Genomic DNA, 10669 nt, shown 5'->3' on the forward strand with positions numbered 1-10669 from the left:
ACTGGTATCGATACTTGCATAGTATTGGTATCAAAATTGCATTCTGGAATTTGAACACATCTAAAAACACAAGGTAGTATCGATACTACCAATAGAGAATCGATACTTCCCATACCTTGGGTATTGATACTACATAAACAGTATCGGAACTGTTCATGTGGTATCGATAATGTATGAACCAGTATTGGTACTGCAAGCTTGAAAATCAATTTTGTGTTCAAATTCAAGTTCTATGGACTTAGAATTATTTTTGAAAACTTTGAATAAATTCAATTTAGTCCAAGAACATTTTCCCTTAAATTTGTTATATCAAAATATGTTCAACAAATATATGTAGTAGTTAGCTTAATGGTTAAGGTTTTCTTAAGGGAACCAATTGTCCCTGGTTCGAAACCCCTTGGCAGCACAATCACAATTTCTTTTACTTTACAAAAGCAGTGACACAATTAAAATATTAAAATTAATTAAAAATAATTCTTTAATCGTGTGATGACAATAGTCACTTGAAAATCTGTAACAATAAAATGTTGGCAAGTGGCACCTCCGGATTGGAGGGTTATAATTTTTTAAATTAAATTAAAATGAGAACTAAATTGATATAATGTGTAAGTATTGAGGACCAAATGTATAATTATGCCATTTTTATTAACGGACACATCATCATCTCTGTTAAAAATTAACTGATAGTGGCCTAATTGAACTATTTAAAAAGTTGGGTGGTCTTTTTAATCAAATTGAAACATCGGTGGTCAAAATGAATTTTGATCATAGTTTGGTGGTCACCCTTGTAGTTTACCCTAAAATTAAGAATTCAATCATCAATTTTTATACTTTATTTTAAGTTATTCACAATTATATAAAAATTAATCTTCAATATTTTAATACTCTATCAATTTAATCCAGAATCTAGCTACTTAAAAAAGGTAAACTATATCGAAAATAAATTCTAAATTTCTTTCTCGTGTTAAAAATGGAAAATAAAACATAAAAAAATCCAAACCCCAAATCATCACTTAAAACAATAACTTCGATTTTTTGTGTTGAAACCCCAGATTGCTAAATACTTATATGTAAAAGAGAATTGAAGACGTAAACAATTACTAAATACTTGGTTAATTTTTTCGTCTAAAACAAGATTTAACACCTTTAATTTTGTTTTTGTTTTTAAACACGTAGAATATTTATAGAAATTTTAAGAACAAATCATGTCTTTTGTTAGTAAAATCGTTAGGCCAAGTTATGTTAGTATATGTTAAAAAAAAACAAAATTTAGATTAAAATGTGGTTGAAACTAATCACATATATGGATGGATTTAGGGATGAAATTTGAATATTCAAAAGTTTAGAGACCAATTTAGAAAGAGGGTCATAGTGTAGGAATGAAATTAGAATATTCAAAAGTTTAAGGACTAATTTAGAGTTGGAGTCATAGCTTAAGGATGTATTAAAATATTTAAAAGTTTAGGGACCAATTTAAAATAAGAATGATATTTTAGGGACATTTGGCACAATTAACTCAGTAGTTAATCAAAGGATATTATTATTTTTTAAATATAATTAATAATAGTAATAACTATTATACATCATACCAAAATTAAAGTGAAAAGAAATTAAGGTTCACATGAAAGGGTATGGGACCACATTATTATTATTATTATTATTATTATTATTATTTTGAATGGGAGCCAATACATCACGACACTATACGAGAGTAAGGCGGCCGTGTGAGTCTCTAAGAAAAATTGAAAGCAGATGATCCGGAAGAGGGCCGACTTCGACAGTTGCATCTGAGGGAATGTCATCGAACTTAGCTAGAAAATCAGTAGCCCTATTTGTTTCTCTATAGATTTTCCGAAAAAGAACAACCCAGGCTTGGTCAAGAATGCGAGCGAAAGCTCGAACAGCAGCAAACGGACTCGATAGCTAGAAAATTCGGGGGGCACCATTGAACATGTGAAGAGGTTTGCAGTCTGTGTGAACTCCGAATGGGCGCACAGTCATCGTAAAGTTTGCTCCAGGATATGCTGACTTGAAGTATAGCTTCCGAACAAGGAGAGGCATCTTGAAAAACGAGAAGATTTCGACCCTTCCAAAGCTGCCAGACCAAGGAGGCGAAAATAATGCACAAAGGGCCATTGGATGCGGCACAGCGGGAAGAAGAACTAATATTTGCCATGAGCCAAGCTTCACGATCGAAATCAAAGAAAGAGGGAAAGGGGTGAGCTTGGAGGAGTCTCTGCCAAATGCTCCGAGCGGTGATGCAATCTCGAAGGATATGGAGCAAAGTATCATTCTCGGCTGGACACAAACAGCAAGAGGAATCATTTCCCAGACCTCGTCGGTATCGGTTAGAGTTGGTGAGCACTCTATTTCTGATGGCGAGCCATAGAAAACTCCTAATTCGTTCCGGAACATGTAAACGCCAAATTACATACTAACAAGGATTCGTAGCGGCCCAGGAAGAGGAGCATAAGGATTTATAAGGGCTTGAAACAGTGAAAATCCTCTTTGGTGAAACCGACCAATAAACAATATCCTAACCAACCGCAGAAGATGGAGCAATAATATTTCTCATATGATGAATAGTTGTCGGGTCCAAGAGAGTGTTCAAAAGATCCCAATCCCAGCAACCATCTGAAGACACATCAGAGACAGTTAAGGAAACATCCATCGAAAAGTTAGTCATTGCAACGTTGAGGAGTGAGCCAATTGGGGGAACCCAATTATCAGTCCAGAAATTAATAGAGCGACCGTCACCCACTGACCAATCCAAATTGGTGTAGAAAGAACGCTATACGTTTGCCAAACTACGCCACAGATTAGAACAAGTGGAATGGTAGATCGAAAAAGGGCATAGTTCAGTGATCTTATATTTCTCTCGCATGAGGAAGATCTAGAAAACCGAGGGGGAGAGAATGAGATCATTGCAAATTTTGACGAGGAGAGCAATGTTCTGAAAATTTATTCGACGAAGGCCCAGACCGCCTGTATGGAGAGGTTGACAGAGGTCTTCCCATTTAACTAGAGGGATGGGATTAGTCGAGGAGGGGGAGCCCCAAATAAAGCGCCTGACCATTCGCTCGATCTCATTATAGAGAGATGTCGGCAATTTGCCAGCTTGCATAATGAAGGAGGGAATACAAAGAACTGATTTTGCAAGAGTGACCCGTCCGGAGAAAGAAAGAGTTTTTGCAGACCATCCATCGAGTCTTTGGCGAATTCTGTCAAGGATAAAGTTGTAAAGGATGTCTACGTTGCAGCATGCACCATCAGTGCCATAGACGATCCTCGAACACTAGAGTTTGTATCTGAGACCCCCGGGGAATGCATGCTCCATGAATCAGCTGTTAGCAATGTGGGAGGATAAAATGGGTAAAAAAACTCGAGAAGATTTATGTACAAGAAGGGGAGATTCTTCGGAGAATCAAAGGTACGCGTAATGCACCATTATCGTAAAAGATTATCGAGAACTATTACTTGTTATAGCTTTTACTTGGATTCGTTTTAGTGGTAGATTGGTTCTTGTTTGGAAGTGTACTAAAGTTGTCGATTTTGGAATTTGCAGAGAGTTCATATCCGGAGAATATGGAGATGACTTTCATATATTCAGCGTTGATGGGAACAGCTCTATCCACACTTGAAATTCACTTCTGTTAGTGAGCATTTAAACACCTTAGTGTGAAACTCTATCCCCCTACTTAAGTGTTTAACTCGAGTTAACATAGAATATAGTCGAGATTCATTTGACTACCGAGCATCCATCCCAAGTTAACTTCGAATATAATCGAGATTCATTTGATTACCGAGCATCTATCGAACATCTATGTAAGGTACAATTTAATAAAGTAATGTTCGGTACAATTTAATAAAGTATTGGAGCTCTTTAAGCTACTATGAAAGTATTTGATTCCACAACACTCGGCCATTGTACTTAATTTTAATGAATCAACTGTAACAAAAGAAACAAAACAGTCCTAACATTTGTATAAATTGTTTAATTTCATCCAAAATTGTGCCTTTCAAAACTTAAGTTGCTTCAGTCATGCATGCGCGCTCCTTTGTTTCCCTTGCCCCCTGAAGCCTTGACAGATCCTTTACCTTTCCGCGCTCTTCCGTTCTTTCCCTTCTTCGAACCACCTTTTCCTGGTTTTCCAGTTCCCCGTGCCCGGGCATCCTTTTTCATCCGACGATCAACAAGGACTTTCCCCTTGCCGGCCATAACTTGAACCCCTTTCCTCGCGACCACCTATTCCTTCTGGGGCTTTTTGGGCGTAGCCTTCTTGTAAAGTTGTTCGATTTGCTTCCCTTTTGACCGCTCGGAGATGTCGGCTTGGTCTGATATGCTGTTTGCTTTCTGGCGGACCTTGTCTAGCTTTTTCATTGCAATCCGCTTCTTTCGAGCCTTTGCCTCTGCAACTTTCTTAACCGGTCGAGCATTTATCTCTTTGAATTGTGCTCGTATTGCAGCAATTTCTTCCTTTGTAACAGGCTTAATTGGTTGACAATGCCTCTTTTCCTCATCTAAGAACCACTTGGGTAGACCATCATCATGAAACATATATTTACCGTACGCATCGTCGAGAATTTGATCCCTTTGCATTTTCCTGAGCATCTTCTTAGCACAAGCTAATACCTCAGCTTTCGTCTCAACATCATCATCTTCCGAGTCATCTGAGGACGAGTCATCACTGGAATCAGTAGCTGGGGCCAGGACAATCTCAAAATCATCCTGTGCATTGGAAGCCTGGAGTTTGGTGCTTTTGGGGCCTGCAGCATCGTTTGCTTTCTTTTCCTCGGCCTTGTTCGGAATATTGAGTTTTTCATCCTGTTTTTTCTTTACTTTGGACCTCTCTAGAATAGCTGCCCTTTCCTGTCGTTTATCGGTCTCCATTTCATCATCATTGTCATACTTCCCTAAATCCCCTTGCTCTACGGCTTCAGCAAAAATATCCTGACCGAACCACCTGTCTGTAATCTCCTCCTGAGTTGGTCCTTCACCGTCATCTAGCAGTATCATAAGAGGATTTGCTTCAGGATCAGCCTCTTCCATATCCGAAACATGATCAGAAAAAATAATATCACCATCACCACCCTGAACAGCCATGAACGGAAATTCAATAAACAATATTCAGCTTTTATTAACAACTATTCGTCATTATCTATTAAAAGCATAAATAAATAAGGGAATGACACTAGCACCGCGAAAACAGGATTTCTATTAACAAAAGAGAAGCATAGGGAAGTAGTACTTGATGCAGAAAAGAGGAGTCTGTTAACACTTATTAGTTAAAGTTTCTACAAAAGATCAAATTTTTTAGTTCTAAATTCTAATACACACTTTAAGAGCTTCATACCTCTAACTTGTCATAGGCTTCTTTTGCACGCTTCCTCTGCTTCGTACTTCCATCCTTTTTCGACACATACTCTTCATACGCGTGATCAAGGATCTCTTCTATTTTTTCATCATATCTAGCATTAAAATTACAAGGTTAACAAACAGAGAATGTTAGAAATTATATATATATATATATATATATATATATATATATATATATATATATATATATCAGTCATGAGAAGCAGATACTAACCTTCTGCGTTCTTCATCAGAATCGATATCACTGGATGACTCATCCTCGGTGCTTTCTTCTCGGTTTTGTTCATCTTCGCTACCCCTCAGATCAACGTTGCCACCATCATACTCGGTGGAATCAACTGCCGCAAGATCTTTCTTACCCTAAAGATGGTAATTGACTGACATCAATGAATGTTTCTACCAAAGTATAAAGCTTAAAAGACAACCTAAGTAACTTTTCAGGAAATATCAAAGAACCACAACTGTAAGCAACAGTTTAGTATTGCACAGTAACGCATGCCAGAGCATTGTTTCCATTAACAAAGTGTAAGTAAACCGAAACGATGTTAAGAATAAAACTTGTCTCAGTTCAGAAACAGTATATTAATAATCAATAAGGTTAAACATCAACTATGCCCCTGGTTCAAATGACATAACTGCAGCCTTGTGATGAGTGTCAGTTTTGGTCTTTTATACTTGCAGTAATCAATTGTATTTTTACTAGTTACAAACATTATTGGAGTTATCCAGTTCGCAGCCTTGGTAAAACAAACCTTAATGGAAGAAAGAGAGAACAACTCATGATCAACGTAACTATTTTCCAAGGCATCTATTTGCATTCCTGTTGCCTTCCGTGATTTGTCCTGCAAAATAAGAAGGTACCAAATCAGCAAATAAACGAGTGTGCGTCGAAACATCCTACAACAAAGTGGAACAGCATAAATATCTATCACCCCGAAAAGATGGAAGCGTAATTCTTTTAAAAAGATTACCAGGCTCCAGGCATCATTTAATCACTATATTGTAGATACATAATCATTGGTACAATCACAAAATTCGTTCCATTCATGATTTGTTGCATGGTAACATGCACTAAGACATAAACATAGGGATCAGATTTTTCTTAATACGGTAATAAACCTTTGCTCGTCTTTTTGCAAGAAGCTTCTTTTCTCTTTTCTTCTTACGCTCCATGGCATATGTTCCTCCATCTCATTGAGTAATTTATCATCTTCGTTCTCCTCATCCCCTTTATCATCATCTTTAGCAGTGGTAGGAGTTGGAGGAGTAGCCTTTTCTGAAGGAGACAGCTTTTCTCAATTGCATCCGCCACCTAAATCAAGGTAATCAATACACATCACATTCATGCACATAAATCTAACATATTTTCATCTGATGAACAATAGGAATTCAAATCAAGCTCCTCTCAAAAGATCAAGGACCCAGTGCACTGATTATAGCTTAACTTTCACATATTTTCATATTACCACAAATTGTTTAGACTAGAAAACTCAAAAGGGAAAATCTGAAAAGGATTATGTTTCTTACTTCAAAAGATGCTTGAATTCCTGCTTTCGTAGAACTCGCAAATCATCACAAAGAGCTTTGACCTGTCAATACAGCAACAAAGTAAGTAATGACAAGTATTAACGACGGTAATGATTAGCAATACTGTAAAAGACGTAGAACTGTGATCCTTAATAGGCAATGAAGCTGGATCCCCAAAGGTTATGGTAGTAACTGAACCTGGGATTTCGAGAGGAGAATCAGACCAAATGAAATCAGCAGCAGTAGATATCTTCTTTGAGATTGTCTCCCCGTCTTCATAACTGAAATTGGCATGTACTTAGAAACAAAGTATAACATAAACCTTAAAACCAGATAGCAGAGGAATCAATTCAATAAAAATGTTCAATCATTATCAACAAAGCAGTAACATTGCTGTCTGATAAAGGGAAAGCTTACCCATCATGGTGTCTCTTCTGTTTTGTTACCCTAAGTACATCAATCACCTACATCAAGTATGTGGCAGAAAGAACAATACTGAGCAGAGATGCAATCAATAGGAGAACAAAAGTAGTCAGTTAAGAGATTTTGAAACCTAAAATGAAATTAAAAACCTTCTTTTGTGGTTCTATCGATCCCTGAAACAGATGTTTGAAATCAAGAAGGCGTGGATCAATCTTTGCCGGGGCTTTATACCTTAGCCCCAAAACATAAGTCTCAGCTGATTCTGGGCGACTAGCATGTGGTTTCCAAACTTTAACCTCCTCAAACAGCTGCAGACCAAACCAAACACGCGTGTCAAAGGAAAAAACAAAACTTCACAGAGAGATATATCTTATGGTTTTGTTTATCACCTGCTTGAGACAATATAGAACGGAACTGTAATCTTGGGACCTAAAAACCTTAGTGACAAAGGTGCCTTTAGGGGCCAAAAACTGGGTAGCCAGCTTAACAGAATCAATAACCAAAGTATTTTGGCTCATTTTTTCTTGAGCCCAAGCACCACCAATATTAGGGGATCCATCATGCAAAACGACATCAAAAGCCATAACCCTGTGCTCTTCCATGACTCGTTTAACCTTGGACTTGCAATCGGATTTGGTTATGTCTTGTTGAAGAGCGATGACACCTCGTATAGGAGCAATGGGAACAAGATCAAGACCGAGTACAAGGCTGTCGATGGGTGTATGCTGCACGGCCACTTGCATCCAACCACCGGGGGCAGCACAAAGGTCGAGGACAACATGCGTTGATTTTAGAAATCTGAAATTGTCATCCAGTTGTACATGCTCTGGAACGGTAGCTGTGTTCTTTGGCTAACTTATAGTAGATATCTAACCTATGCTTCCCTTTCACTTTACCCATATCCCCTCTTCAATTGAATCCAAATTAAACGCCAAACAGCTGGTGGAGAAGAAGGAAAAGGGAAATATGGAACGTTAAAATGATTTTTTTTAATTCTCCCAAACCCAAAGGCCTAATCCCTAAACCAAAAATAACTAAACCTATAGCTTTTCAAAATAATATATATCTTCTCAAAATAATTATATCTTCTCAAAAAAGCAAAATAAACAAAGGGAGACAGAGTAACAAACATAATCATCAAAAAACAGAAAATCAAATATAGCAGAGCAATGCACAAACAGAGGCAGAAATCAAATATCCCCAATGGTCTTCACCTAATACCTTGAGCTCTTTTTCCAACTCATTTATCAACCGAAGATTCACTACTATTTCCAAAGGTAATTACGATTTAAATGACTAATGAAATATCCTCAATATTTTCTTAATCTTGACATGCACCCATCATAACAAACATGCCCTCAATATCTTCTTAATCCATCATAAGAATTACATATAAGCATACCTTCAATAACGGTCTCAAATAGCAGTGTAATAGAAAAATAGATAAATCGAGAGCTTTAAATACACAGTCCTCGACAAAGTAAACCAGTAGGACCGAAAACAGAAAATCAAATATAGCAGAGCATTTAGATGCATATTGAATATAAATCAAAATCTTATGACCCAAAGTAGAAATCAATATTCAAGTTAAGCTTGGGTTAGAAGAGAAGAGAAGACGACGAGTGAATAGGTTTAAAAAATTTACCTTAGGGTTTGGGTCAGAAGAGAAAAAGACGAGACAATAGGTTTTTAAAGAAAATTAGAAAAAAGGGACTATATATAATTTTAGGATAAACTACGGATTTAGTACCTAAACTATTAGTTTTGGTTGGTTTTAGTATCTAAACTTTCAATTCAGTTTCAAAATCATACCTAAAAGTTTGATTTTTGTTTCATTTTAGTACCCCTCCGTTAAAAGCTTAACATTGAATCCGAAAATAGGTAACATTGACCCCATCGAGTTAATGCATTGAGAATCCCCTATCAGAATACATCCCAACATGACATGCAAAATGACGTAAAATTCGAAGTCCGATTCGATTAAGAGGTATCACATGATTAGTTTCCAAAGCATATAATCAGTTTTCCATTATTTTCATGCAATCACATATTTGCACGCACATCACATAATCCACATTTCCGACATTACATCTTGCATCACATAACTTATTCTTTCTTAATCATAATAAACACAACTAATTCCATATTTAAACATATTTTCAAGTCATTATCAAACAACCAAGTAAACAGACAAACAAATCAAACATATGTAGCACCGATAGAGACACACCTCGACAAATAGCTAAGGACGTGATAACACTTTCCTCGGTCGGCCGGTCGATCCGAATCAGTGCCTACAACAATATTTAACAATTAATAAATTATTTTAAACTTCCCAATAAGGCTAACAAACTAAAATAATAAATTCACACTCACAGGTAACTCAAGCAGCTCGAGTCGGTTCGATGTTAGCAGGTAACGGTGACGAAGGCGGTAACTCGATTCCCGGATCAAAACTTCCTGCAAAAATCACAATGCATAATTTCATATTCCAATGACGAATTTCAGAACTTAAATAATAACTTTTACGGTGACGGAAATATTTTTTTCTTGTTCGAATCGGTGAACCGACAGTGGAGTTTCGCTCGATTACGGATGCTGCAGTATAAAAAAAGTGGGAATGCCGACGACGAGGGTGTACCAACAGCAGCCCCAAGGGACGGCGAACTCACGGCCACGCTCGCCGTGGCCTTAAACGGCTGGCCACTAAGGCCATTTAGCTACCAAACGGCGAAAGTATATAAAGAAAATAAGGCTGACGAGGGTCTGCCCAGTGAATTTCCGACCAGATAGATTTTCCCCACGTCACTTCCGGCCACACCATGGCCACGGACGGTCAAAGCAGGCCGCGACGACGGTGCATTCGCGAGCAAAGCTCGCTGGTTTCGAGCGAACGCGACTTCGGGTCGACAGCAGCTGGAACGAAGTTAAAGGAGACGGTCGACAAGCTTACCTGACCGGTCAGATGGCGTGAAGGGAAATGGAGGAGTGAGCGGCGATGACTTAAAGGGAGATGAGATTGCTGCTAGGGTTTTAAAAATAAAAGGGGAGGGCTGCGCAGAGTTATAAACGGGGAAGGGGAGAGTTTGATATCAAATAAAATTGCTCTAATTTGAAGGCAAGTCATAATTTTTTCTAGGGTTTTGCAACTACGGCTTCAATCTTTACCAATTTACAGTTTGATCACTGATTTCAATTTAGGAATTTTAGGTCAAATTTCTCAATTACTAGTAGAAGTGTATTCGGTTCGGTTCGGTTTTTTACTAAAAATTGAACCGAACCGAAATAAACGGTTTTCCAAAATTTAAACCGAAACCGAAATCAAAATCGAATGGTTAAAAA

General features: G+C 37.6%; 1 long non-coding RNA gene and 1 pseudogene across 1 annotated transcript; both read right to left on the reverse strand.

Moving 5' to 3' along the window:
- Positions 1 to 3904: 3904 nt before the first annotated feature.
- LOC120142554 lies at positions 3905 to 8262 on the reverse strand (annotated as a pseudogene).
- A 1315-nt stretch (positions 8263 to 9577) lies between these two features.
- LOC120142570 lies at positions 9578 to 10399 on the reverse strand. Its single transcript, XR_005517864.1, has 3 exons — positions 9969 to 10399; positions 9704 to 9787; positions 9578 to 9621 (listed from the first exon to the last, which is right to left on the reverse strand). It is a non-coding gene; the product is annotated as an uncharacterized LOC120142570 (long non-coding RNA).
- Between the last annotated feature and the right edge of the window lie 270 nt (positions 10400 to 10669).

The sequence above is a fragment of the Hibiscus syriacus genome, unplaced genomic scaffold (genome assembly GCF_006381635.1).
Source record: "Hibiscus syriacus cultivar Baekdansim isolate YM2019G1 unplaced genomic scaffold, ASM638163v2 tig00002237_pilon, whole genome shotgun sequence".
Classification (NCBI taxonomy): Eukaryota; Viridiplantae; Streptophyta; class Magnoliopsida; order Malvales; family Malvaceae; genus Hibiscus; species Hibiscus syriacus.